Source organism: Garra rufa, unplaced genomic scaffold (genome assembly GCF_049309525.1).
Source record: "Garra rufa unplaced genomic scaffold, GarRuf1.0 hap1_unplaced_001, whole genome shotgun sequence".
NCBI lineage: Eukaryota > Metazoa > Chordata > Actinopteri > Cypriniformes > Cyprinidae > Garra > Garra rufa.
Window position 1 is genome coordinate 17,230,896 of NW_027394276.1, and position 24,759 is coordinate 17,255,654.

At 47.8% G+C, this 24,759-nt stretch overlaps 40 non-coding genes across 40 annotated transcripts; 23 read left to right on the top strand and 17 right to left on the bottom strand.

The window, feature by feature from the left end:
• The first annotated feature begins 192 nt into the window (after nucleotides 1–192).
• On the top strand, nucleotides 193–308 carry LOC141303866 (U5 spliceosomal RNA). Its single transcript, XR_012343834.1, has one exon. It is a non-coding gene; the product is annotated as a U5 spliceosomal RNA (small nuclear RNA).
• Nucleotides 309–813: 505 nt separating this feature from the next.
• trnag-ucc (transfer RNA glycine (anticodon UCC)) lies at nucleotides 814–885 on the top strand. Its single transcript has one exon. It is a non-coding gene; the product is annotated as a tRNA-Gly (tRNA).
• A 103-nt stretch (nucleotides 886–988) lies between these two features.
• On the bottom strand, nucleotides 989–1,060 carry trnad-guc (transfer RNA aspartic acid (anticodon GUC)). The gene has a single exon. It is a non-coding gene; the product is annotated as a tRNA-Asp (tRNA).
• Nucleotides 1,061–1,630: 570 nt separating this feature from the next.
• trnag-gcc (transfer RNA glycine (anticodon GCC)) lies at nucleotides 1,631–1,701 on the bottom strand. The gene has a single exon. It is a non-coding gene; the product is annotated as a tRNA-Gly (tRNA).
• Nucleotides 1,702–2,100: 399 nt separating this feature from the next.
• LOC141303846 (U5 spliceosomal RNA) lies at nucleotides 2,101–2,216 on the top strand. Its single transcript, XR_012343813.1, has one exon. It is a non-coding gene; the product is annotated as a U5 spliceosomal RNA (small nuclear RNA).
• Nucleotides 2,217–2,721: 505 nt separating this feature from the next.
• trnag-ucc (transfer RNA glycine (anticodon UCC)) lies at nucleotides 2,722–2,793 on the top strand. The gene has a single exon. It is a non-coding gene; the product is annotated as a tRNA-Gly (tRNA).
• A 103-nt stretch (nucleotides 2,794–2,896) lies between these two features.
• trnad-guc (transfer RNA aspartic acid (anticodon GUC)) lies at nucleotides 2,897–2,968 on the bottom strand. The gene has a single exon. It is a non-coding gene; the product is annotated as a tRNA-Asp (tRNA).
• A 570-nt stretch (nucleotides 2,969–3,538) lies between these two features.
• Nucleotides 3,539–3,609, bottom strand: trnag-gcc (transfer RNA glycine (anticodon GCC)). The gene has a single exon. It is a non-coding gene; the product is annotated as a tRNA-Gly (tRNA).
• A 399-nt stretch (nucleotides 3,610–4,008) lies between these two features.
• On the top strand, nucleotides 4,009–4,124 carry LOC141303796 (U5 spliceosomal RNA). Its single transcript, XR_012343764.1, has one exon. It is a non-coding gene; the product is annotated as a U5 spliceosomal RNA (small nuclear RNA).
• Nucleotides 4,125–4,629: 505 nt separating this feature from the next.
• Nucleotides 4,630–4,701, top strand: trnag-ucc (transfer RNA glycine (anticodon UCC)). The gene has a single exon. It is a non-coding gene; the product is annotated as a tRNA-Gly (tRNA).
• A 103-nt stretch (nucleotides 4,702–4,804) lies between these two features.
• trnad-guc (transfer RNA aspartic acid (anticodon GUC)) lies at nucleotides 4,805–4,876 on the bottom strand. Its single transcript has one exon. It is a non-coding gene; the product is annotated as a tRNA-Asp (tRNA).
• Nucleotides 4,877–5,446: 570 nt separating this feature from the next.
• Nucleotides 5,447–5,517, bottom strand: trnag-gcc (transfer RNA glycine (anticodon GCC)). Its single transcript has one exon. It is a non-coding gene; the product is annotated as a tRNA-Gly (tRNA).
• Nucleotides 5,518–5,916: 399 nt separating this feature from the next.
• On the top strand, nucleotides 5,917–6,032 carry LOC141303797 (U5 spliceosomal RNA). The gene has a single exon (XR_012343765.1). It is a non-coding gene; the product is annotated as a U5 spliceosomal RNA (small nuclear RNA).
• Nucleotides 6,033–6,537: 505 nt separating this feature from the next.
• Nucleotides 6,538–6,609, top strand: trnag-ucc (transfer RNA glycine (anticodon UCC)). Its single transcript has one exon. It is a non-coding gene; the product is annotated as a tRNA-Gly (tRNA).
• A 103-nt stretch (nucleotides 6,610–6,712) lies between these two features.
• Nucleotides 6,713–6,784, bottom strand: trnad-guc (transfer RNA aspartic acid (anticodon GUC)). The gene has a single exon. It is a non-coding gene; the product is annotated as a tRNA-Asp (tRNA).
• A 1,042-nt stretch (nucleotides 6,785–7,826) lies between these two features.
• Nucleotides 7,827–7,942, top strand: LOC141303868 (U5 spliceosomal RNA). The gene has a single exon (XR_012343835.1). It is a non-coding gene; the product is annotated as a U5 spliceosomal RNA (small nuclear RNA).
• Nucleotides 7,943–8,447: 505 nt separating this feature from the next.
• trnag-ucc (transfer RNA glycine (anticodon UCC)) lies at nucleotides 8,448–8,519 on the top strand. Its single transcript has one exon. It is a non-coding gene; the product is annotated as a tRNA-Gly (tRNA).
• A 103-nt stretch (nucleotides 8,520–8,622) lies between these two features.
• Nucleotides 8,623–8,694, bottom strand: trnad-guc (transfer RNA aspartic acid (anticodon GUC)). Its single transcript has one exon. It is a non-coding gene; the product is annotated as a tRNA-Asp (tRNA).
• A 571-nt stretch (nucleotides 8,695–9,265) lies between these two features.
• Nucleotides 9,266–9,336, bottom strand: trnag-gcc (transfer RNA glycine (anticodon GCC)). Its single transcript has one exon. It is a non-coding gene; the product is annotated as a tRNA-Gly (tRNA).
• A 399-nt stretch (nucleotides 9,337–9,735) lies between these two features.
• LOC141303872 (U5 spliceosomal RNA) lies at nucleotides 9,736–9,851 on the top strand. The gene has a single exon (XR_012343839.1). It is a non-coding gene; the product is annotated as a U5 spliceosomal RNA (small nuclear RNA).
• Nucleotides 9,852–10,356: 505 nt separating this feature from the next.
• On the top strand, nucleotides 10,357–10,428 carry trnag-ucc (transfer RNA glycine (anticodon UCC)). The gene has a single exon. It is a non-coding gene; the product is annotated as a tRNA-Gly (tRNA).
• A 1,215-nt stretch (nucleotides 10,429–11,643) lies between these two features.
• LOC141303869 (U5 spliceosomal RNA) lies at nucleotides 11,644–11,759 on the top strand. The gene has a single exon (XR_012343836.1). It is a non-coding gene; the product is annotated as a U5 spliceosomal RNA (small nuclear RNA).
• A 680-nt stretch (nucleotides 11,760–12,439) lies between these two features.
• On the bottom strand, nucleotides 12,440–12,511 carry trnad-guc (transfer RNA aspartic acid (anticodon GUC)). Its single transcript has one exon. It is a non-coding gene; the product is annotated as a tRNA-Asp (tRNA).
• A 570-nt stretch (nucleotides 12,512–13,081) lies between these two features.
• On the bottom strand, nucleotides 13,082–13,152 carry trnag-gcc (transfer RNA glycine (anticodon GCC)). The gene has a single exon. It is a non-coding gene; the product is annotated as a tRNA-Gly (tRNA).
• Nucleotides 13,153–13,551: 399 nt separating this feature from the next.
• Nucleotides 13,552–13,667, top strand: LOC141303847 (U5 spliceosomal RNA). Its single transcript, XR_012343814.1, has one exon. It is a non-coding gene; the product is annotated as a U5 spliceosomal RNA (small nuclear RNA).
• A 505-nt stretch (nucleotides 13,668–14,172) lies between these two features.
• Nucleotides 14,173–14,244, top strand: trnag-ucc (transfer RNA glycine (anticodon UCC)). Its single transcript has one exon. It is a non-coding gene; the product is annotated as a tRNA-Gly (tRNA).
• A 746-nt stretch (nucleotides 14,245–14,990) lies between these two features.
• Nucleotides 14,991–15,061, bottom strand: trnag-gcc (transfer RNA glycine (anticodon GCC)). The gene has a single exon. It is a non-coding gene; the product is annotated as a tRNA-Gly (tRNA).
• Nucleotides 15,062–15,460: 399 nt separating this feature from the next.
• LOC141303870 (U5 spliceosomal RNA) lies at nucleotides 15,461–15,576 on the top strand. The gene has a single exon (XR_012343837.1). It is a non-coding gene; the product is annotated as a U5 spliceosomal RNA (small nuclear RNA).
• A 680-nt stretch (nucleotides 15,577–16,256) lies between these two features.
• On the bottom strand, nucleotides 16,257–16,328 carry trnad-guc (transfer RNA aspartic acid (anticodon GUC)). The gene has a single exon. It is a non-coding gene; the product is annotated as a tRNA-Asp (tRNA).
• A 1,039-nt stretch (nucleotides 16,329–17,367) lies between these two features.
• Nucleotides 17,368–17,483, top strand: LOC141303914 (U5 spliceosomal RNA). The gene has a single exon (XR_012343880.1). It is a non-coding gene; the product is annotated as a U5 spliceosomal RNA (small nuclear RNA).
• Nucleotides 17,484–18,163: 680 nt separating this feature from the next.
• trnad-guc (transfer RNA aspartic acid (anticodon GUC)) lies at nucleotides 18,164–18,235 on the bottom strand. Its single transcript has one exon. It is a non-coding gene; the product is annotated as a tRNA-Asp (tRNA).
• A 570-nt stretch (nucleotides 18,236–18,805) lies between these two features.
• On the bottom strand, nucleotides 18,806–18,876 carry trnag-gcc (transfer RNA glycine (anticodon GCC)). The gene has a single exon. It is a non-coding gene; the product is annotated as a tRNA-Gly (tRNA).
• Nucleotides 18,877–19,275: 399 nt separating this feature from the next.
• On the top strand, nucleotides 19,276–19,391 carry LOC141303848 (U5 spliceosomal RNA). Its single transcript, XR_012343815.1, has one exon. It is a non-coding gene; the product is annotated as a U5 spliceosomal RNA (small nuclear RNA).
• Nucleotides 19,392–19,896: 505 nt separating this feature from the next.
• On the top strand, nucleotides 19,897–19,968 carry trnag-ucc (transfer RNA glycine (anticodon UCC)). The gene has a single exon. It is a non-coding gene; the product is annotated as a tRNA-Gly (tRNA).
• A 103-nt stretch (nucleotides 19,969–20,071) lies between these two features.
• On the bottom strand, nucleotides 20,072–20,143 carry trnad-guc (transfer RNA aspartic acid (anticodon GUC)). The gene has a single exon. It is a non-coding gene; the product is annotated as a tRNA-Asp (tRNA).
• Nucleotides 20,144–21,184: 1,041 nt separating this feature from the next.
• On the top strand, nucleotides 21,185–21,300 carry LOC141303908 (U5 spliceosomal RNA). The gene has a single exon (XR_012343875.1). It is a non-coding gene; the product is annotated as a U5 spliceosomal RNA (small nuclear RNA).
• A 505-nt stretch (nucleotides 21,301–21,805) lies between these two features.
• trnag-ucc (transfer RNA glycine (anticodon UCC)) lies at nucleotides 21,806–21,877 on the top strand. Its single transcript has one exon. It is a non-coding gene; the product is annotated as a tRNA-Gly (tRNA).
• Nucleotides 21,878–22,625: 748 nt separating this feature from the next.
• Nucleotides 22,626–22,696, bottom strand: trnag-gcc (transfer RNA glycine (anticodon GCC)). The gene has a single exon. It is a non-coding gene; the product is annotated as a tRNA-Gly (tRNA).
• A 399-nt stretch (nucleotides 22,697–23,095) lies between these two features.
• LOC141303909 (U5 spliceosomal RNA) lies at nucleotides 23,096–23,211 on the top strand. Its single transcript, XR_012343876.1, has one exon. It is a non-coding gene; the product is annotated as a U5 spliceosomal RNA (small nuclear RNA).
• Nucleotides 23,212–23,716: 505 nt separating this feature from the next.
• On the top strand, nucleotides 23,717–23,788 carry trnag-ucc (transfer RNA glycine (anticodon UCC)). The gene has a single exon. It is a non-coding gene; the product is annotated as a tRNA-Gly (tRNA).
• Nucleotides 23,789–24,759: the final 971 nt, after the last annotated feature.

The window sequence follows — 24,759 nt, forward strand, 5'->3', positions numbered from 1 at the left end:
TGCATTTGCCCGGGAATCAGAGCCAGGCCTCCTGTGTGGCAGGCGAGAATGGATGATGGAAGAGACTTTTTAACTTTTACTCCTCCCATTTGGAGTGAGGGGGAGATGAAAATCTTATCGGCACCCTAGATTACCCTTTGTGAGTATAGTGGTTTACCACAGGGAGCGCACATGCTCAAGCGCATGGGCACACAACTCGAGTTTCTCTTCAAAGACGCATAAATCTTTCGCCTTTTACTAAAGATTTCCGTGGAGGGGAACCTTTCCGAGTGACCTGTATTTTTGGGTGCTCTGCTCACAGCAGAGCTGCACTGCAGTTTCAATAGCAGACTAAATCTGACCACACACCAATGTGCATTGGAGCAAAGCGTGCTTTCTCGTGGACCGTGTTTGCAGCCTTTGCGCTTCCTGTGTCGCAACTTCACTTTTTTTTTCAGCCAGCATGGAAAGACAGCACTCTCATGACATGATGGGATCCAAACCTTGGGCTTCAGCTACTTTGGCCCTGTCAGTGACTTATGTACTTCCAGCATTCTTTTCTGCTCACAACAGAGCTGTATTGGAGTGTCAAGAGTAAAACTGGCCACCAGCCAATGGGCGGTGGAACGAAGCGCGCCTCACCACGTTCTGTACTTGCGGCCTTTGCGCTTTCTGCGTCGCAGCTCCAGATTTCTTTAGCCCGCATGGAAAGACAGCACTCTCTCGTACATGACGGGATACAAACAAAGATGGCTTCAGCTCCTTTTGCCCTATCAGTGACTTGTGCATTTCAAGCATTCTTTTCAGATGGCTAAAAGCTGGAGTCGGGAACTTGCGTTGGTGGTATAGTGGTGAGCATAGCTGCCTTCCAAGCAGTTGACCCGGGTTCGATTCCCGGCCAACGCATTTGTTTTGGCTCTGGCTGACGTTGAAGCAGAACTCCTTCTGTGACCTCTGTCAGCACCAAAATCTTTTGGATGAGTCGTTCAGCAGCAGCAAAGAGCTGGGTCTCCCCGTCGGGGAATCGAACCCCGGTCTTCCGCGTGACAGGCGGAGATACTGTCCACTATACTAACGAGGAGCTGCACCCGCTGTGCTTCGCCCCCAGTCGACTTGACTTCACCGACATCAGCATAAGGAGCCACTACTCCATGAAAAAAAACAAATCAACCTGCCTTGATCTTATTGAGTCTCCCAATATCTTGAATGCTACACATTACAGGGGGTCCTCATTTGGACCACTTTACTATTATTACTATTTTTTTTTACTTTTCATAATGGGAACATGAAAAAAAAGATGGGAAATCATGTGGCAGTAACATCGCATTTACGTGGATCATATCGCCCACTGCTAGAATTCTACCACTGAACCACCAATGCTCGGAAAGGAGGGAGAACGTTTGGAATTAACACCGCATTTACGAGTATATTGCCCACTGCTAAACTTCGTCAACCTATAGATAAAGTGAACAAGTTTTATAGGCATTTGACGAATATAGACGGACTAATGAGTTTCTGAAAAGATTCGGCAGGGAACGGGGGTTGGTCGGTATGCAAAGGTTGGAGCTCCTTCAAGTAAATCAGGCTTCATTTTAAAGAACCTTACACACATGCAAGCACACACACAACTTAATTAAAAGCACTCCGTTCCTGCATTGGCCGGGAATCGGACCCGGGTCTCCCGCGTGGCAGGCGAGAATTCTACCACTGAACCACCAATGCTCGGCTGGGAGACTTTCGGCCTTCACATTGCCCTGGATTTAGTAATGGTGCGTAACTGTTACACGTCAAATCCAGGTAAAGGGGGGTTGGGTCAATATGCAAAGTTTGGAGCTCCTTCTAGCAAATCAGGCTTGGCCTTCAAGGCTCATTTTAAAGAATCCCACACACATGCAAACACACACCCATTACTTGAAAGAACTCTGTTCCTGCATTTGCCCGGGAATCAGAGCCAGGCCTCCTGTGTGGCAGGCGAGAATGGATGATGGAAGAGACTTTTTAACTTTTACTCCTCCCATTTGGAGTGAGGGGGAGATGAAAATCTTATCGGCACCCTAGATTACCCTTTGTGAGTATAGTGGTTTACCACAGGGAGCGCACATGCTCAAGCGCATGGGCACACAACTCGAGTTTCTCTTCATAGACGCATAAATCTTTCGCCTTTTACTAAAGATTTCCGTGGAGGGGAACCTTTCCGAGTGACCTGTATTTTTGGGTGCTCTGCTCACAGCAGAGCTGCACTGCAGTTTCAATAGCAGACTAAATCTGACCACACACCAATGTGCATTGGAGCAAAGCGTGCTTTCTCGTGGACCGTGTTTGCAGCCTTTGCGCTTCCTGTGTCGCAACTTCACATTTTTTTTCAGCCAGCATGGAAAGACAGCACTCTCATGACATGATGGGATCCAAACCTTGGGCTTCAGCTACTTTGGCCCTGTCAGTGACTTATGTACTTCCAGCATTCTTTTCTGCTCACAACAGAGCTGTATTGGAGTGTCAAGAGTAAAACTGGCCACCAGCCAATGGGCGGTGGAACGAAGCGCGCCTCACCACGTTCTGTACTTGCGGCCTTTGCGCTTTCTGCGTCGCAGCTCCAGATTTCTTTAGCCCGCATGGAAAGACAGCACTCTCTCGTACATGACGGGATACAAACAAAGATGGCTTCAGCTCCTTTTGCCCTATCAGTGACTTGTGCATTTCAAGCATTCTTTTCAGATGGCTAAAAGCTGGAGTCGGGAACTTGCGTTGGTGGTATAGTGGTGAGCATAGCTGCCTTCCAAGCAGTTGACCCGGGTTCGATTCCCGGCCAACGCATTTGTTTTGGCTCTGGCTGACGTTGAAGCAGAACTCCTTCTGTGACCTCTGTCAGCACCAAAATCTTTTGGATGAGTCGTTCAGCAGCAGCAAAGAGCTGGGTCTCCCCGTCGGGGAATCGAACCCCGGTCTTCCGCGTGACAGGCGGAGATACTGTCCACTATACTAACGAGGAGCTGTACCCGCTGTGCTTCGCCCCCAGCCGACTTGACTTCACCGACATCAGCATAAGGAGCCACTACTCCATGAAAAAAACAAATCAACCTGCCTTGATCTTATTGAGTCTCCCAATATCTTGAATGCTACACATTACAGGGGGTCCTCATTTGGACCACTTTACTATTATTACTATTTTTTTTTACTTTTCATAATGGGAACATGAAAAAAAAGATGGGAAATCATGTGGCAGTAACATCGCATTTACGTGGATCATATCGCCCACTGCTAGAATTCTACCACTGAACCACCAATGCTCGGAAAGGAGGGAGAACGTTTGGAATTAACACCGCATTTACGAGTATATTGCCCACTGCTAAACTTCGTCAACCTATAGATAAAGTGAACAAGTTTTATAGGCATTTGACGAATATAGACGGACTAATGAGTTTCTGAAAAGATTCGGCAGGGAACGGGGGTTGGTCGGGTATGCAAAGGTTGGAGCTCCTTCAAGTAAATCAGGCTTCATTTTAAAGAACCTTACACACATGCAAGCACACACACAACTTAATTAAAAGCACTCCGTTCCTGCATTGGCCGGGAATCGGACCCGGGTCTCCCGCGTGGCAGGCGAGAATTCTACCACTGAACCACCAATGCTCGGCTGGGAGACTTTCGGCCTTCACATTGCCCTGGATTTAGTAATGGTGCGTAACTGTTACACGTCAAATCCAGGTAAAGGGGGGTTGGGTCAATATGCAAAGTTTGGAGCTCCTTCTAGCAAATCAGGCTTGGCCTTCAAGGCTCATTTTAAAGAATCCCACACACATGCAAACACACACCCATTACTTGAAAGAACTCTGTTCCTGCATTTGCCCGGGAATCAGAGCCAGGCCTCCTGTGTGGCAGGCGAGAATGGATGATGGAAGAGACTTTTTAACTTTTACTCCTCCCATTTGGAGTGAGGGGGAGATGAAAATCTTATCGGCACCCTAGATTACCCTTTGTGAGTATAGTGGTTTACCACAGGGAGCGCACATGCTCAAGCGCATGGGCACACAACTCGAGTTTCTCTTCATAGACGCATAAATCTTTCGCCTTTTACTAAAGATTTCCGTGGAGGGGAACCTTTCCGAGTGACCTATATTTTTGGGTGCTCTGCTCACAGCAGAGCTGCACTGCAGTTTCAATAGCAGACTAAATCTGACCACACACCAATGTGCATTGGAGCAAAGCGTGCTTTCTCGTGGACCGTGTTTGCAGCCTTTGCGCTTCCTGTGTCGCAACTTCACATTTTTTTTCAGCCAGCATGGAAAGACAGCACTCTCATGACATGATGGGATCCAAACCTTGGGCTTCAGCTACTTTGGCCCTGTCAGTGACTTATGTACTTCCAGCATTCTTTTCTGCTCACAACAGAGCTGTATTGGAGTGTCAAGAGTAAAACTGGCCACCAGCCAATGGGCGGTGGAACGAAGCGCGCCTCACCACGTTCTGTACTTGCGGCCTTTGCGCTTTCTGCGTCGCAGCTCCAGATTTCTTTAGCCCGCATGGAAAGACAGCACTCTCTCGTACATGACGGGATACAAACAAAGATGGCTTCAGCTCCTTTTGCCCTATCAGTGACTTGTGCATTTCAAGCATTCTTTTCAGATGGCTAAAAGCTGGAGTCGGGAACTTGCGTTGGTGGTATAGTGGTGAGCATAGCTGCCTTCCAAGCAGTTGACCCGGGTTCGATTCCCGGCCAACGCATTTGTTTTGGCTCTGGCTGACGTTGAAGCAGAACTCCTTCTGTGACCTCTGTCAGCACCAAAATCTTTTGGATGAGTCGTTCAGCAGCAGCATAGAGCTGGGTCTCCCCGTCGGGGAATCGAACCCCGGTCTTCCGCGTGACAGGCGGAGATACTGTCCACTATACTAACGAGGAGCTGTACCCGCCGTGCTTCGCCCCCAGCCGACTTGACTTCACCGACATCAGCATAAGGAGCCACTACTCCATGAAAAAAACAAATCAACCTGCCTTGATCTTATTGAGTCTCCCAATATCTTGAATGCTACACATTACAGGGGGTCCTCATTTGGACCACTTTACTATTATTACTATTTTTTTTTACTTTTCATAATGGGAACATGAAAAAAAAGATGGGAAATCATGTGGCAGTAACATCGCATTTACGTGGATCATATCGCCCACTGCTAGAATTCTACCACTGAACCACCAATGCTCGGAAAGGAGGGAGAACGTTTGGAATTAACACCGCATTTACGAGTATATTGCCCACTGCTAAACTTCGTCAACCTATAGATAAAGTGAACAAGTTTTATAGGCATTTGACGAATATAGACGGACTAATGAGTTTCTGAAAAGATTCGGCAGGGAACGGGGGTTGGTCGGGTATGCAAAGGTTGGAGCTCCTTCAAGTAAATCAGGCTTCATTTTAAAGAACCTTACACACATGCAAGCACACACACAACTTAATTAAAAGCACTCCGTTCCTGCATTGGCCGGGAATCGGACCCGGGTCTCCCGCGTGGCAGGCGAGAATTCTACCACTGAACCACCAATGCTCGGCTGGGAGACTTTCGGCCTTCACATTGCCCTGGATTTAGTAATGGTGCGTAACTGTTACACGTCAAATCCAGGTAAAGGGGGGTTGGGTCAATATGCAAAGTTTGGAGCTCCTTCTAGCAAATCAGGCTTGGCCTTCAAGGCTCATTTTAAAGAATCCCACACACATGCAAACACACACCCATTACTTGAAAGAACTCTGTTCCTGCATTTGCCCGGGAATCAGAGCCAGGCCTCCTGTGTGGCAGGCGAGAATGGATGATGGAAGAGACTTTTTAACTTTTACTCCTCCCATTTGGAGTGAGGGGGAGATGAAAATCTTATCGGCACCCTAGATTACCCTTTGTGAGTATAGTGGTTTACCACAGGGAGCGCACATGCTCAAGCGCATGGGCACACAACTCGAGTTTCTCTTCATAGACGCATAAATCTTTCGCCTTTTACTAAAGATTTCCGTGGAGGGGAACCTTTCCGAGTGACCTATATTTTTGGGTGCTCTGCTCACAGCAGAGCTGCACTGCAGTTTCAATAGCAGACTAAATCTGACCACACACCAATGTGCATTGGAGCAAAGCGTGCTTTCTCGTGGACCGTGTTTGCAGCCTTTGCGCTTCCTGTGTCGCAACTTCACATTTTTTTTCAGCCAGCATGGAAAGACAGCACTCTCATGACATGATGGGATCCAAACCTTGGGCTTCAGCTACTTTGGCCCTGTCAGTGACTTATGTACTTCCAGCATTCTTTTCTGCTCACAACAGAGCTGTATTGGAGTGTCAAGAGTAAAACTGGCCACCAGCCAATGGGCGGTGGAACGAAGCGCGCCTCACCACGTTCTGTACTTGCGGCCTTTGCGCTTTCTGCGTCGCAGCTCCAGATTTCTTTAGCCCGCATGGAAAGACAGCACTCTCTCGTACATGACGGGATACAAACAAAGATGGCTTCAGCTCCTTTTGCCCTATCAGTGACTTGTGCATTTCAAGCATTCTTTTCAGATGGCTAAAAGCTGGAGTCGGGAACTTGCGTTGGTGGTATAGTGGTGAGCATAGCTGCCTTCCAAGCAGTTGACCCGGGTTCGATTCCCGGCCAACGCATTTGTTTTGGCTCTGGCTGACGTTGAAGCAGAACTCCTTCTGTGACCTCTGTCAGCACCAAAATCTTTTGGATGAGTCGTTCAGCAGCAGCAAAGAGCTGGGTCTCCCCGTCGGGGAATCGAACCCCGGTCTTCCGCGTGACAGGCGGAGATACTGTCCACTATACTAACGAGGAGCTGTACCCGCCGTGCTTCGCCCCCAGCCGACTTGACTTCACCGACATCAGCATAAGGAGCCACTACTCCATGAAAAAAACAAATCAACCTACCTTGATCTTATTGAGTCTCCCAATATCTTGAATGCTACACATTACAGGGGGTCCTCATTTGGACCACTTTACTATTATTACTATATATTTTTTTACTTTTCATAATGGGAACATGAAAAAAAGGATGGGAAATCATGTGGCAGTAACATCGCATTTACGTGGATCATATCGCCCACTGCTAGAATTCTACCACTGAACCACCAATGCTCGGAAAGGAGGGAGAACGTTTGGAATTAACACCGCATTTACGAGTATATTGCCCACTGCTAAACTTCGTCAACCTATAGATAAAGTGAACAAGTTTTATAGGCATTTGACGAATATAGACGGACTAATGAGTTTCTGAAAAGATTCGGCAGGGAACGGGGGTTGGTCGGGTATGCAAAGGTTGGAGCTCCTTCAAGTAAATCAGGCTTCATTTTAAAGAACCTTACACACATGCAAGCACACACACAACTTAATTAAAAGCACTCCGTTCCTGCATTGGCCGGGAATCGGACCCGGGTCTCCCGCGTGGCAGGCGAGAAATCTACCACTGAACCACCAATGCTCGGCTGGGAGACTTTTGGCCTTCACATTGCCCTGGATTTAGTAATGGTGCGTAACTGTTACACGTCAAATCCAGGTAAAGGGGGGTTGGGTCAATATGCAAAGTTTGGAGCTCCTTCTAGCAAATCAGGCTTGGCCTTCAAGGCTCATTTTAAAGAATCCCACACACATGCAAACACACACCCCTTACTTGAAAGAACTCTGTTCCTGCATTTGCCCGGGAATCAGAGCCAGGCCTCCTGTGTGGCAGGCGAGAATGGATGATGGAAGAGACTTTTTAACTTTTACTCCTCCCATTTGGAGTGAGGGGGAGATGAAAATCTTATCGGCACCCTAGATTACCCTTTGTGAGTATAGTGGTTTACCACAGGGAGCGCACATGCTCAAGCGCATGGGCACACAACTCGAGTTTCTCTTCAAAGACGCATAAATCTTTCGCCTTTTACTAAAGATTTCCGTGGAGGGGAACCTTTCCGAGTGACCTGTATTTTTGGGTGCTCTGCTCACAGCAGAGCTGCACTGCAGTTTCAATAGCAGACTAAATCTGACCACACACCAATGTGCATTGGAGCAAAGCGTGCTTTCTCGTGGACCGTGTTTGCAGCCTTTGCGCTTCCTGTGTCGCAACTTCACTTTTTTTTTCAGCCAGCATGGAAAGACAGCACTCTCATGACATGATGGGATCCAAACCTTGGGCTTCAGCTACTTTGGCCCTGTCAGTGACTTATGTACTTCCAGCATTCTTTTCTGCTCACAACAGAGCTGTATTGGAGTGTCAAGAGTAAAACTGGCCACCAGCCAATGGGCGGTGGAACGAAGCGCGCCTCACCACGTTCTGTACTTGCGGCCTTTGCGCTTTCTGCGTCGCAGCTCCAGATTTCTTTAGCCCGCATGGAAAGACAGCACTCTCTCGTACATGACGGGATACAAACAAAGATGGCTTCAGCTCCTTTTGCCCTATCAGTGACTTGTGCATTTCAAGCATTCTTTTCAGATGGCTAAAAGCTGGAGTCGGGAACTTGCGTTGGTGGTATAGTGGTGAGCATAGCTGCCTTCCAAGCAGTTGACCCGGGTTCGATTCCCGGCCAACGCATTTGTTTTGGCTCTGGCTGACGTTGAAGCAGAACTCCTTCTGTGACCTCTGTCAGCACCAAAATCTTTTGGATGAGTCGTTCAGCAGCAGCAAAGAGCTGGGTCTCCCCGTCGGGGAATCGAACCCCGGTCTTCCGCGTGACAGGCGGAGATACTGTCCACTATACTAACGAGGAGCTGCACCCGCTGTGCTTCGCCCCCAGTCGACTTGACTTCACCGACATCAGCATAAGGAGCCACTACTCCATGAAAAAAAACAAATCAACCTGCCTTGATCTTATTGAGTCTCCCAATATCTTGAATGCTACACATTACAGGGGGTCCTCATTTGGACCACTTTACTATTATTACTATTTTTTTTTTACTTTTCATAATGGGAACATGAAAAAAAAGATGGGAAATCATGTGGCAGTAACATCGCATTTACGTGGATCATATCGCCCACTGCTAGAATTCTACCACTGAACCACCAATGCTCGGAAAGGAGGGAGAACGTTTGGAATTAACACCGCATTTACGAGTATATTGCCCACTGCTAAACTTCGTCAACCTATAGATAAAGTGAACAAGTTTTATAGGCATTTGACGAATATAGACGGACTAATGAGTTTCTGAAAAGATTCGGCAGGGAACGGGGGTTGGTCGGTATGCAAAGGTTGGAGCTCCTTCAAGTAAATCAGGCTTCATTTTAAAGAACCTTACACACATGCAAGCACACACACAACTTAATTAAAAGCACTCCGTTCCTGCATTGGCCGGGAATCGGACCCGGGTCTCCCGCGTGGCAGGCGAGAATTCTACCACTGAACCACCAATGCTCGGCTGGGAGAATTTCGGCCTTCACATTGCCCTGGATTTAGTAATGGTGCGTAACTGTTACACGTCAAATCCAGGTAAAGGGGGGTTGGGTCAATATGCAAAGTTTGGAGCTCCTTCTAGCAAATCAGGCTTGGCCTTCAAGGCTCATTTTAAAGAATCCCACACACATGCAAACACACACCCATTACTTGAAAGAACTCTGTTCCTGCATTTGCCCGGGAATCAGAGCCAGGCCTCCTGTGTGGCAGGCGAGAATGGATGATGGAAGAGACTTTTTAACTTTTACTCCTCCCATTTGGAGTGAGGGGGAGATGAAAATCTTATCGGCACCCTAGATTACCCTTTGTGAGTATAGTGGTTTACCACAGGGAGCGCACATGCTCAAGCGCATGGGCACACAACTCGAGTTTCTCTTCATAGATGCATAAATCTTTCGCCTTTTACTAAAGATTTCCGTGGAGGGGAACCTTTCCGAGTGACCTGTATTTTTGGGTGCTCTGCTCACAGCAGAGCTGCACTGCAGTTTCAATAGCAGACTAAATCTGACCACACACCAATGTGCATTGGAGCAAAGCGTGCTTTCTCGTGGACCGTGTTTGCAGCCTTTGCGCTTCCTGTGTCGCAACTTCACATTTTTTTTCAGCCAGCATGGAAAGACAGCACTCTCATGACATGATGGGATCCAAACCTTGGGCTTCAGCTACTTTGGCCCTGTCAGTGACTTATGTACTTCCAGCATTCTTTTCTGCTCACAACAGAGCTGTATTGGAGTGTCAAGAGTAAAACTGGCCACCAGCCAATGGGCGGTGGAACGAAGCGCGCCTCACCACGTTCTGTACTTGCGGCCTTTGCGCTTTCTGCGTCGCAGCTCCAGATTTCTTTAGCCCGCATGGAAAGACAGCACTCTCTCGTACATGACGGGATACAAACAAAGATGGCTTCAGCTCCTTTTGCCCTATCAGTGACTTGTGCATTTCAAGCATTCTTTTCAGATGGCTAAAAGCTGGAGTCGGGAACTTGCGTTGGTGGTATAGTGGTGAGCATAGCTGCCTTCCAAGCAGTTGACCCGGGTTCGATTCCCGGCCAACGCATTTGTTTTGGCTCTGGCTGACGTTGAAGCAGAACTCCTTCTGTGACCTCTGTCAGCACCAAAATCTTTTGGATGAGTCGTTCAGCAGCAGCAAAGAGCTGGGTCTCCCCGTCGGGGAATCGAACACCGGTCTTCCGCGTGACAGGCGGAGATACTGTCCACTATACTAACGAGGAGCTGTACCCGCCGTGCTTCGCCCCCAGCCGACTTGACTTCACCGACATCAGCATAAGGAGCCACTACTCCATGAAAAAAACAAATCAACCTACCTTGATCTTATTGAGTCTCCCAATATCTTGAATGCTACACATTACAGGGGGTCCTCATTTGGACCACTTTACTATTATTACTATATTTTTTTTACTTTTCATAATGGGAACATGAAAAAAAGGATGGGAAATCATGTGGCAGTAACATCGCATTTACGTGGATCATATCGCCCACTGCTAGAATTCTACCACTGAACCACCAATGCTCGGAAAGGAGGGAGAACGTTTGGAATTAACACCGCATTTACGAGTATATTGCCCACTGCTAAACTTCGTCAACCTATAGATAAAGTGAACAAGTTTTATAGGCATTTGACGAATATAGACGGACTAATGAGTTTCTGAAAAGATTCGGCAGGGAACGGGGGTTGGTCGGTATGCAAAGCTTGGAGCTCCTTCAAGTAAATCAGGCTTCATTTTAAAGAACCTTACACACATGCAAGCACAAACACAACTTAATTAAAAGCACTCCGTTCCTGCATTGGCCGGGAATCGGAGCCGGGTCTCCCGCGTGGCAGGCGAGAATTCTACCACTGAACCACCAATGCTCGGCTGGGAGACTTTCGGCCTTCACATTGCCCTGGATTTAGTAATGGTGCGTAACTGTTACACGTCAAATCCAGGTAAAGGGGGGTTGAGTCAATATGCAAAGTTTGGAGCTCCTTCTAGCAAATCAGGCTTGGCCTTCAAGGCTCATTTTAAAGAATCCCACACACATGCAAACACACACCCCTTACTTGAAAGAACTCTGTTCCTGCATTTGCCCGGGAATCAGAGCCAGGCCTCCTGTGTGGCAGGCGAGAATGGATGATGGAAGAGACTTTTTAACTTTTACTCCTCCCATTTGGAGTGAGGGGGAGATGAAAATCTTATCGGCACCCTAGATTACCCTTTGTGAGTATAGTGGTTTACCACAGGGAGCGCACATGCTCAAGCGCATGGGCACACAACTCGAGTTTCTCTTCAAAGACGCATAAATCTTTCGCCTTTTACTAAAGATTTCCGTGGAGGGGAACCTTTCCGAGTGACCTGTATTTTTGGGTGCTCTGCTCACAGCAGAGCTGCACTGCAGTTTCAATAGCAGACTAAATCTGACCACACACCAATGTGCATTGGAGCAAAGCGTGCTTTCTCGTGGACCGTGTTTGCAGCCTTTGCGCTTCCTGTGTCGCAACTTCACTTTTTTTTTCAGCCAGCATGGAAAGACAGCACTCTCATGACATGATGGGATCCAAACCTTGGGCTTCAGCTACTTTGGCCCTGTCAGTGACTTATGTACTTCCAGCATTCTTTTCTGCTCACAACAGAGCTGTATTGGAGTGTCAAGAGTAAAACTGGCCACCAGCCAATGGGCGGTGGAACGAAGCGCGCCTCACCACGTTCTGTACTTGCGGCCTTTGCGCTTTCTGCGTCGCAGCTCCAGATTTCTTTAGCCCGCATGGAAAGACAGCACTCTCTCGTACATGACGGGATACAAACAAAGATGGCTTCAGCTCCTTTTGCCCTATCAGTGACTTGTGCATTTCAAGCATTCTTTTCAGATGGCTAAAAGCTGGAGTCGGGAACTTGCGTTGGTGGTATAGTGGTGAGCATAGCTGCCTTCCAAGCAGTTGACCCGGGTTCGATTCCCGGCCAAAGCATTTGTTTTGGCTCTGGCTGACGTTGAAGCAGAACTCCTTCTGTGACCTCTGTCAGCACCAAAATCTTTTGGATGAGTCGTTCAGCAGCAGCAAAGAGCTGGGTCTCCCCGTCGGGGAATCGAACCCCGGTCTTCCGCGTGACAGGCGGAGATACTGTCCACTATACTAACGAGGAGCTGTACCCGCCGTGCTTCGCCCCCAGCCGACTTGACTTCACCGACATCAGCATAAGGAGCCACTACTCCATGAAAAAAACAAATCAACCTACCTTGATCTTATTGAGTCTCCCAATATCTTGAATGCTACACATTACAGGGGGTCCTCATTTGGACCACTTTACTATTATTACTATATTTTTTTTACTTTTCATAATGGGAACATGAAAAAAAGGATGGGAAATCATGTGGCAGTAACATCGCATTTACGTGGATCATATCGCCCACTGCTAGAATTCTACCACTGAACCACCAATGCTCGGAAAGGAGGGAGAACGTTTGGAATTAACACCGCATTTACGAGTATATTGCCCACTGCTAAACTTCGTCAACCTATAGATAAAGTGAACAAGTTTTATAGGCATTTGACGAATATAGACGGACTAATGAGTTTCTGAAAAGATTCGGCAGGGAACGGGGGTTGGTCGGTATGCAAAGGTTGGAGCTCCTTCAAGTAAATCAGGCTTCATTTTAAAGAACCTTACACACATGCAAGCACACACACAACTTAATTAAAAGCACTCCGTTCCTGCATTGGCCGGGAATCGGACCCGGGTCTCCCGCGTGGCAGGCGAGAATTCTACCACTGAACCACCAATGCTCGGCTGGGAGACTTTCGGCCTTCACATTGCCCTGGATTTAGTAATGGTGCGTAACTGTTACACGTCAAATCCAGGTAAAGGGGGGTTGGGTCAATATGCAAAGTTTGGAGCTCCTTCTAGCAAATCAGGCTTGGCCTTCAAGGCTCATTTTAAAGAATCCCACACACATGCAAACACACACCCATTACTTGAAAGAACTCTGTTCCTGCATTTGCCCGGGAATCAGAGCCAGGCCTCCTGTGTGGCAGGCGAGAATGGATGATGGAAGAGACTTTTTAACTTTTACTCCTCCCATTTGGAGTGAGGGGGAGATGAAAATCTTATCGGCACCCTAGATTACCCTTTGTGAGTATAGTGGTTTACCACAGGGAGCGCACATGCTCAAGCGCATGGGCACACAACTCGAGTTTCTCTTCATAGACGCATAAATCTTTCGCCTTTTACTAAAGATTTCCGTGGAGGGGAACCTTTCCGAGTGACCTGTATTTTTGGGTGCTCTGCTCACAGCAGAGCTGCACTGCAGTTTCAATAGCAGACTAAATCTGACCACACACCAATGTGCATTGGAGCAAAGCGTGCTTTCTCGTGGACCGTGTTTGCAGCCTTTGCGCTTCCTGTGTCGCAACTTCACATTTTTTTTCAGCCAGCATGGAAAGACAGCACTCTCATGACATGATGGGATCCAAACCTTGGGCTTCAGCTACTTTGGCCCTGTCAGTGACTTATGTACTTCCAGCATTCTTTTCTGCTCACAACAGAGCTGTATTGGAGTGTCAAGAGTAAAACTGGCCACCAGCCAATGGGCGGTGGAACGAAGCGCGCCTCACCACGTTCTGTACTTGCGGCCTTTGCGCTTTCTGCGTCGCAGCTCCAGATTTCTTTAGCCCGCATGGAAAGACAGCACTCTCTCGTACATGACGGGATACAAACAAAGATGGCTTCAGCTCCTTTTGCCCTATCAGTGACTTGTGCATTTCAAGCATTCTTTTCAGATGGCTAAAAGCTGGAGTCGGGAACTTGCGTTGGTGGTATAGTGGTGAGCATAGCTGCCTTCCAAGCAGTTGACCCGGGTTCGATTCCCGGCCAACGCATTTGTTTTGGCTCTGGCTGACGTTGAAGCAGAACTCCTTCTGTGACCTCTGTCAGCACCAAAATCTTTTGGATGAGTCGTTCAGCAGCAGCAAAGAGCTGGGTCTCCCCGTCGGGGAATCGAACACCGGTCTTCCGCGTGACAGGCGGAGATACTGTCCACTATACTAACGAGGAGCTGTACCCGCCGTGCTTCGCCCCCAGCCGACTTGACTTCACCGACATCAGCATAAGGAGCCACTACTCCATGAAAAAAACAAATCAACCTACCTTGATCTTATTGAGTCTCCCAATATCTTGAATGCTACACATTACAGGGGGTCCTCATTTGGACCACTTTACTATTATTACTATATTTTTTTTACTTTTCATAATGGGAACATGAAAAAAAGGATGGGAAATCATGTGGCAGTAACATCGCATTTACGTGGATCATATCGCCCACTGCTAGAATTCTACCACTGAACCACCAATGCTCGGAAAGGAGGGAGAACGTTTGGAATTAACACCGCATTTACGAGTATATTGCCCACTGCTAAACTTCGTCAACCTATAGATAAAGTGAACAAGTTTTATAGGCATTTGACGAATATAGACGGACTAATGAGTTTCTGAAAAGATTCGGCAGGGAACGGGGGTTGGTCGGGTATGCAAAGGTTGGAGCTCCTTCAAGTAAATCAGGCTTCATTTTAAAGAACCTTACACACATGCAAGCACACACACAACTTAATTAAAAGCACTCCGTTCCTGCATTGGCCGGGAATCGGACCCGGGTCTCCCGCGTGGCAGGCGAGAATTCTACCACTGAACCACCAATGCTCGGCTGGGAGACTTTCGGCCTTCACATTGCCCTGGATTTAGTAATGGTGCGTAACTGTTACACGTCAAATCCAGGTAAAGGGGGGTTGGGTCAATATGCAAAGTTTGGAGCTCCTTCTAGCAAATCAGGCTTGGCCTTCAAGGCTCATTTTAAAGAATCCCACACACATGCAAACACACACCCCTTACTTGAAAGAACTCTGTTCCTGCATTTGCCCGGGAATCAGAGCCAGGCCTCCTGTGTGGCAGGCGAGAATGGATGATGGAAGAGACTTTTTAACTTTTACTCCTCCCATTTGGAGTGAGGGGGAGATGAAAATCTTATCGGCACCCTAGATTACCCTTTGTGAGTATAGTGGTTTACCACACGGAGCGCACATGCTCAAGAGCATGGGCACACAACTCGAGTTTCTCTTCAAAGACGCATAAATCTTTCGCCTTTTACTAAAGATTTCCGTGGAGGGGAACCTTTCCGAGTGACCTGTATTTTTGGGTGCTCTGCTCACAGCAGAGCTGCACTGCAGTTTCAATAGCAGACTAAATCTGACCACACACCAATGTGCATTGGAGCAAAGCGTGCTTTCTCGTGGACCGTGTTTGCAGCCTTTGCGCTTCCTGTGTCGCAACTTCACATTTTTTTTCAGCCAGCATGGAAAGACAGCACTCTCATGACATGATGGGATCCAAACCTTGGGCTTCAGCTACTTTGGCCCTGTCAGTGACTTATGTACTTCCAGCATTCTTTTCTGCTCACAACAGAGCTGTATTGGAGTGTCAAGAGTAAAACTGGCCACCAGCCAATGGGCGGTGGAACGAAGCGCGCCTCACCACGTTCTGTACTTGCGGCCTTTGAGCTTTCTGCGTCGCAGCTCCAGATTTCTTTAGCCTGCATGGAAAGACAGCACTCTCTCGTACATGACGGGATACAAACAAAGATGGCTTCAGCTCCTTTTGCCCTATCAGTGACTTGTGCATTTCAAGCATTCTTTTCAGATGGCTAAAAGCTGGAGTCGGGAACTTGCGTTGGTGGTATAGTGGTGAGCATAGCTGCCTTCCAAGCAGTTGACCCGGGTTCGATTCCCAGCCAACGCATTTGTTTTGGCTCTGGCTGACGTTGAAGCAGAACTCCTTCTGTGACCTCTGTCATCACCAAAATCTTTTGGATGAGTCGTTCAGCAGCAGCAAAGAGCTGGGTCTCCCCGTCGGGGAATCGAACCCCGGTCTTCCGCGTGACAGGCGGAGATACTGTCCACTATACTAACGAGGAGCTGTACCCGCTGTGCTTCGCCCCCAGCCGACTTGACTTCACCGACATCAGCATAAGGAGCCACTGCTCCATGAAAAAAACAAATCAACCTGCCTTGATCTTATTGAGTCTCCCAATATCTTGAATGCTACACATTACAGGGGGTCCTCATTTGGACCACTTTACTATTATTACTATTTTTTTTTACTTTTCATAATGGGAACATGAAAAAAAAGATGGGAAATCATGTGGCAGTAACATCGCATTTACGTGGATCATATCGCCCACTGCTAGAATTCTACCACTGAACCACCAATGCTCGGAAAGGAGGGAGAACGTTTGGAATTAACACCGCATTTACGAGTATATTGCCCACTGCTAAACTTCGTCAACCTATAGATAAAGTGAACAAGTTTTATAGGCATTTGACGAATATAGACGGACTAATGAGTTTCTGAAAAGATTCGGCAGGGAACGGGGGTTGGTCGGTATGCAAAGGTTGGAGCTCCTTCAAGTAAATCAGGCTTCATTTTAAAGAACCTTACACACATGCAAGCACAAACACAACTTAATTAAAAGCACTCCGTTCCTGCATTGGCCGGGAATCGGAGCCGGGTCTCCCGCGTGGCAGGCGAGAATTCTACCACTGAACCACCAATGCTCGGCTGGGAGACTTTCGGCCTTCACATTGCCCTGGATTTAGTAATGGTGCGTAACTGTTACACGTCAAATCCAGGTAAAGGGGGGTTGAGTCAATATGCAAAGTTTGGAGCTCCTTCTAGCAAATCAGGCTTGGCCTTCAAGGCTCATTTTAAAGAATCCCACACACATGCAAACACACACCCCTTACTTGAAAGAACTCTGTTCCTGCATTTGCCCGGGAATCAGAGCCAGGCCTCCTGTGTGGCAGGCGAGAATGGATGATGGAAGAGACTTTTTAACTTTTACTCCTCCCATTTGGAGTGAGGGGGAGATGAAAATCTTATCGGCACCCTAGATTACCCTTTGTGAGTATAGTGGTTTACCACATGGAGCGCACATGCTCAAGAGCATGGGCACACAACTCGAGTTTCTCTTCAAAGACGCAGAAATCTTTTGCCTTTTACTAAAGATTTCCGTGGAGGGGAACCTTTCCGAGTGACCTGTATTTTTGGGTGCTCTGCTCACAGCAGAGCTGCACTGCAGTTTCAATAGCAGACTAAATCTGACCACACACCAATGTGCATTGGAGCAAAGCGTGCTTTCTCGTGGACCGTGTTTGCAGCCTTTGCGCTTCCTGTGTCGCAACTTCACATTTTTTTTCAGCCAGCATGGAAAGACAGCACTCTCATGACATGATGGGATCCAAACCTTGGGCTTCAGCTACTTTGGCCCTGTCAGTGACTTATGTACTTCCAGCATTCTTTTCTGCTCACAACAGAGCTGTATTGGAGTGTCAAGAGTAAAACTGGCCACCAGCCAATGGGCGGTGGAACGAAGTGCGCCTCACCACGTTCTGTACTTGCGGCCTTTGCGCTTTCTGCGTCGCAGCTCCAGATTTCTTTAGCCCGCATGGAAAGACAGCACTCTCTCGTACATGACGGGATACAAACAAAGATGGCTTCAGCTCCTTTTGCCCTATCAGTGACTTGTGCATTTCAAGCATTCTTTTCAGATGGCTAAAAGCTGGAGTCGGGAACTTTCGTTGGTGGTATAGTGGTGAGCATAGCTGCCTTCCAAGCAGTTGACCCGGGTTCGATTCCCGGCCAACGCATTTGTTTTGGCTCTGGCTGACGTTGAAGCAGAACTCCTTCTGTGACCTCTGTCAGCACCAAAATCTTTTGGATGAGTCGTTCAGCAGCAGCAAAGAGCTGGGTCTCCCCGTCGGGGAATCGAACCCCGGTCTTCCGCGTGACAGGCGGAGGTACTGTCCACTATACTAACGAGGAGCTGTACCCGCTGTGCTTCGCCCCCAGTCGACTTGACTTCACCGACATCAGCATAAGGAGCCACTACTCCATGAAAAAAAACAAATCAACCTGCCTTGATCTTATTGAGTCTCCCAATATCTTGAATGCTACACATTACAGGGGGTCCTCATTTGGACCACTTTACTATTATTACTATTTTTTTTTACTTTTCATAATGGGAACATGAAAAAAAAGATGGGAAATCATGTGGCAGTAACATCGCATTTACGTGGATCATATCGCCCACTGCTAGAATTCTACCACTGAACCACCAATGCTCGGAAAGGAGGGAGAACGTTTGGAATTAACACCGCATTTACGAGTATATTGCCCACTGCTAAACTTCGTCAACCTATAGATAAAGTGAACAAGTTTTATAGGCATTTGACGAATATAGACGGACTAATGAGTTTCTGAAAAGATTCGGCAGGGAACGGGGGTTGGTCGGTATGCAAAGGTTGGAGCTCCTTCAAGTAAATCAGGCTTCATTTTAAAGAACCTTACACACATGCAAGCACACACACAACTTAATTAAAAGCACTCCGTTCCTGCATTGGCCGGGAATCGGACCCGGGTCTCCCGCGTGGCAGGCGAGAATTCTACCACTGAACCACCAATGCTCGGCTGGGAGACTTTCGGCCTTCACATTGCCCTGGATTTAGTAATGGTGCGTAACTGTTACACGTCAAATCCAGGTAAAGGGGGGTTGGGTCAATATGCAAAGTTTGGAGCTCCTTCTAGCAAATCAGGCTTGGCCTTCAAGGCTCATTTTAAAGAATCCCACACACATGCAAACACACACCCATTACTTGAAAGAACTCTGTTCCTGCATTTGCCCGGGAATCAGAGCCAGGCCTCCTGTGTGGCAGGCGAGAATGGATGATGGAAGAGACTTTTTAACTTTTACTCCTCCCATTTGGAGTGAGGGGGAGATGAAAATCTTATCGGCACCCTAGATTACCCTTTGTGAGTATAGTGGTTTACCACAGGGAGCGCACATGCTCAAGCGCATGGGCACACAACTCGAGTTTCTCTTCATAGACGCATAAATCTTTCGCCTTTTACTAAAGATTTCCGTGGAGGGGAACCTTTCCGAGTGACCTGTATTTTTGGGTGCTCTGCTCACAGCAGAGCTGCACTGCAGTTTCAATAGCAGACTAAATCTGACCACACACCAATGTGCATTGGAGCAAAGCGTGCTTTCTCGTGGACCGTGTTTGCAGCCTTTGCGCTTCCTGTGTCGCAACTTCACATTTTTTTTCAGCCAGCATGGAAAGACAGCACTCTCATGACATGATGGGATCCAAACCTTGGGCTTCAGCTACTTTGGCCCTGTCAGTGACTTATGTACTTCCAGCATTCTTTTCTGCTCACAACAGAGCTGTATTGGAGTGTCAAGAGTAAAACTGGCCACCAGCCAATGGGCGGTGGAACGAAGCGCGCCTCACCACGTTCTGTACTTGCGGCCTTTGCGCTTTCTGCGTCACAGCTCCAGATTTCTTTAGCCCGCATGGAAAGACAGCACTCTCTCGTACATGACGGGATACAAACAAAGATGGCTTCAGCTCCTTTTGCCCTATCAGTGACTTGTGCATTTCAAGCATTCTTTTCAGATGGCTAAAAGCTGGAGTCGGGAACTTGCGTTGGTGGTATAGTGGTGAGCATAGCTGCCTTCCAAGCAGTTGACCCGGGTTCGATTCCCGGCCAACGCATTTGTTTTGGCTCTGGCTGACGTTGAAGCAGAACTCCTTCTGTGACCTCTGTCAGCACCAAAATCTTTTGGATGAGTCGTTCAGCAGCAGCAAAGAGCTGGGTCTCCCCGTCGGGGAATCGAACCCCGGTCTTCCGCGTGACAGGCGGAGATACTGTCCACTATACTAACGAGGAGCTGTACCCGCCGTGCTTCGCCCCCAGCCGACTTGACTTCACCGACATCAGCATAAGGAGCCACTACTCCATGAAAAAAACAAATCAACCTACCTTGATCTTATTGAGTCTCCCAATATCTTGAATGCTACACATTACAGGGGGTCCTCATTTGGACCACTTTACTATTATTACTATATTTTTTTTACTTTTCATAATGGGAACATGAAAAAAAGGATGGGAAATCATGTGGCAGTAACATCGCATTTACGTGGATCATATCGCCCACTGCTAGAATTCTACCACTGAACCACCAATGCTCGGAAAGGAGGGAGAACGTTTGGAATTAACACCGCATTTACGAGTATATTGCCCACTGCTAAACTTCGTCAACCTATAGATAAAGTGAACAAGTTTTATAGGCATTTGACGAATATAGACGGACTAATGAGTTTCTGAAAAGATTCGGCAGGGAACGGGGGTTGGTCGGGTATGCAAAGGTTGGAGCTCCTTCAAGTAAATCAGGCTTCATTTTAAAGAACCTTACACACATGCAAGCACACACACAACTTAATTAAAAGCACTCCGTTCCTGCATTGGCCGGGAATCGGACCCGGGTCTCCCGCGTGGCAGGCGATAATTCTACCACTGAACCACCAATGCTCGGCTGGGAGACTTTCGGCCTTCACATTGCCCTGGATTTAGTAATGGTGCGTAACTGTTACACGTCAAATCCAGGTAAAGGGGGGTTGGGTCAATATGCAAAGTTTGGAGCTCCTTCTAGCAAATCAGGCTTGGCCTTCAAGGCTCATTTTAAAGAATCCCACACACATGCAAACACACACCCCTTACTTGAAAGAACTCTGTTCCTGCATTTGCCCGGGAATCAGAGCCAGGCCTCCTGTGTGGCAGGCGAGAATGGATGATGGAAGAGACTTTTTAACTTTTACTCCTCCCATTTGGAGTGAGGGGGAGATGAAAATCTTATCGGCACCCTAGATTACCCTTTGTGAGTATAGTGGTTTACCACATGGAGCGCACATGCTCAAGAGCATGGGCACACAACTCGAGTTTCTCTTCAAAGACGCAGAAATCTTTCGCCTTTTACTAAAGATTTCCGTGGAGGGGAACCTTTCCGAGTGACCTGTATTTTTGGGTGCTCTGCTCACAGCAGAGCTGCACTGCAGTTTCAATAGCAGACTAAATCTGACCACACACCAATGTGCATTGGAGCAAAGCGTGCTTTCTCGTGGACCGTGTTTGCAGCCTTTGCGCTTCCTGTGTCGCAACTTCACATTTTTTTTCAGCCAGCATGGAAAGACAGCACTCTCATGACATGATGGGATCCAAACCTTGGGCTTCAGCTACTTTGGCCCTGTCAGTGACTTATGTACTTCCAGCATTCTTTTCTGCTCACAACAGAGCTGTATTGGAGTGTCAAGAGTAAAACTGGCCACCAGCCAATGGGCGGTGGAACGAAGCGCGCCTCACCACGTTCTGTACTTGCGGCCTTTGCGCTTTCTGCGTCGCAGCTCCAGATTTCTTTAGCCCGCATGGAAAGACAGCACTCTCTCGTACATGACGGGATACAAACAAAGATGGCTTCAGCTCCTTTTGCCCTATCAGTGACTTGTGCATTTCAAGCATTCTTTTCAGATGGCTAAAAGCTGGAGTCGGGAACTTGCGTTGGTGGTATAGTGGTGAGCATAGCTGCCTTCCAAGCAGTTGACCCGGGTTCGATTCCCGGCCAACGCATTTGTTTTGGCTCTGGCTGACGTTGAAGCAGAACTCCTTCTGTGACCTCTGTCAGCACCAAAATCTTTTGGATGAGTCGTTCAGCAGCAGCAAAGAGCTGGGTCTCCCCGTCGGGGAATCGAACCCCGGTCTTCCGCGTGACAGGCGGAGATACTGTCCACTATACTAACGAGGAGCTGTACCCGCCGTGCTTCGCCCCCAGCCGACTTGACTTCACCGACATCAGCATAAGGAGCCACTACTCCATGAAAAAAACAAATCAACCTACCTTGATCTTATTGAGTCTCCCAATATCTTGAATGCTACACATTACAGGGGGTCCTCATTTGGACCACTTTACTATTATTACTATATTTTTTTTTTACTTTTCATAATGGGAACATGAAAAAAAGGATGGGAAATCATGTGGCAGTAACATCGCATTTACGTGGATCATATCGCCCACTGCTAGAATTCTACCACTGAACCACCAATGCTCGGAAAGGAGGGAGAACGTTTGGAATTAACACCGCATTTACGAGTATATTGCCCACTGCTAAACTTCGTCAACCTATAGATAAAGTGAACAAGTTTTATAGGCATTTGACGAATATAGACGGACTAATGAGTTTCTGAAAAGATTCGGCAGGGAACGGGGGTTGGTCGGGTATGCAAAGGTTGGAGCTCCTTCAAGTAAATCAGGCTTCATTTTAAAGAACCTTACACACATGCAAGCACACACACAACTTAATTAAAAGCACTCCGTTCCTGCATTGGCCGGGAATCGGACCCGGGTCTCCCGCGTGGCAGGCGAGAATTCTACCACTGAACCACCAATGCTCGGCTGGGAGACTTTCGGCCTTCACATTGCCCTGGATTTAGTAATGGTGCGTAACTGTTACACGTCAAATCCAGGTAAAGGGGGGTTGGGTCAATATGCAAAGTTTGGAGCTCCTTCTAGCAAATCAGGCTTGGCCTTCAAGGCTCATTTTAAAGAATCCCACACACATGCAAACACACACCCCTTACTTGAAAGAACTCTGTTCCTGCATTTGCCCGGGAATCAGAGCCAGGCCTCCTGTGTGGCAGGCGAGAATGGATGATGGAAGAGACTTTTTAACTTTTACTCCTCCCATTTGGAGTGAGGGGGAGATGAAAATCTTATCGGCACCCTAGATTACCCTTTGTGAGTATAGTGGTTTACCACACGGAGCGCACATGCTCAAGAGCATGGGCACACAACTCGAGTTTCTCTTCAAAGACGCAGAAATCTTTCGCCTTTTACTAAAGATTTCCGTGGAGGGGAACCTTTCCGAGTGACCTGTATTTTTGGGTGCTCTGCTCACAGCAGAGCTGCACTGCAGTTTCAATAGCAGACTAAATCTGACCACACACCAATGTGCATTGGAGCAAAGCGTGCTTTCTCGTGGACCGTGTTTGCAGCCTTTGCGCTTCCTGTGTCGCAACTTCACATTTTTTTTCAGCCAGCATGGAAAGACAGCACTCTCATGACATGATGGGATCCAAACCTTGGGCTTCAGCTACTTTGGCCCTGTCAGTGACTTATGTACTTCCAGCATTCTTTTCTGCTCACAACAGAGCTGTATTGGAGTGTCAAGAGTAAAACTGGCCACCAGCCAATGGGCGGTGGAACGAAGCGCGCCTCACCACGTTCTGTACTTGCGGCCTTTGCGCTTTCTGCGTCGCAGCTCCAGATTTCTTTAGCCCGCATGGAAAGACAGCACTCTCTCGTACATGACGGGATACAAACAAAGATGGCTTCAGCTCCTTTTGCCCTATCAGTGACTTGTGCATTTCAAGCATTCTTTTCAGATGGCTAAAAGCTGGAGTCGGGAACTTGCGTTGGTGGTATAGTGGTGAGCATAGCTGCCTTCCAAGCAGTTGACCCGGGTTCGATTCCCGGCCAACGCATTTGTTTTGGCTCTGGCTGACGTTGAAGCAGAACTCCTTCTGTGACCTCTGTCAGCACCAAAATCTTTTGGATGAGTCGTTCAGCAGCAGCAAAGAGCTGGGTCTCCCCGTCGGGGAATCGAACCCCGGTCTTCCGCGTGACAGGCGGAGATACTGTAACGAGGAGCTGTACCCGCTGTGCTTCGCCCCCAGTTGACTTGACTTCACCGACATCAGCATAAGGAGCCACTACTCCATGAAAAAAAACAAATCAACCTGCCTTGATCTTATTGAGTCTCCCAATATCTTGAATGCTACACATTACAGGGGGTCCTCATTTGGACCACTTTACTATTATTACTATTTTTTTTTACTTTTCATAATGGGAACATGAAAAAAAAGATGGGAAATCATGTGGCAGTAACATCGCATTTACGTGGATCATATCGCCCACTGCTAGAATTCTACCACTGAACCACCAATGCTCGGAAAGGAGGGAGAACGTTTGGAATTAACACCGCATTTACGAGTATATTGCCCACTGCTAAACTTCGTCAACCTATAGATAAAGTGAACAAGTTTTATAGGCATTTGACGAATATAGACGGACTAATGAGTTTCTGAAAAGATTCGGCAGGGAACGGGGGTTGGTCGGTATGCAAAGGTTGGAGCTCCTTCAAGTAAATCAGGCTTCATTTTAAAGAACCTTACACACATGCAAGCACACACACAACTTAATTAAAAGCACTCCGTTGCTGCATTGGCCGGGAATCGGACCCGGGTCTCCCGCGCGCGCGGCAGCCGAAAATAGTTAAGCTTAACTTCCCTTAACTTTTCCCATTCATTCTTAACGGTAGTGCTTAACACTACGGATGCTATATGTATTTGGCCACGTGTAGATTTCATGGCGCTGTTTCGCCTTTTCCCGTGTCGGGGAATTTAAGAAGTCTAGTGTCATCTGTCAATCATTCGCTGTGAGTGGAGGAGGGGAG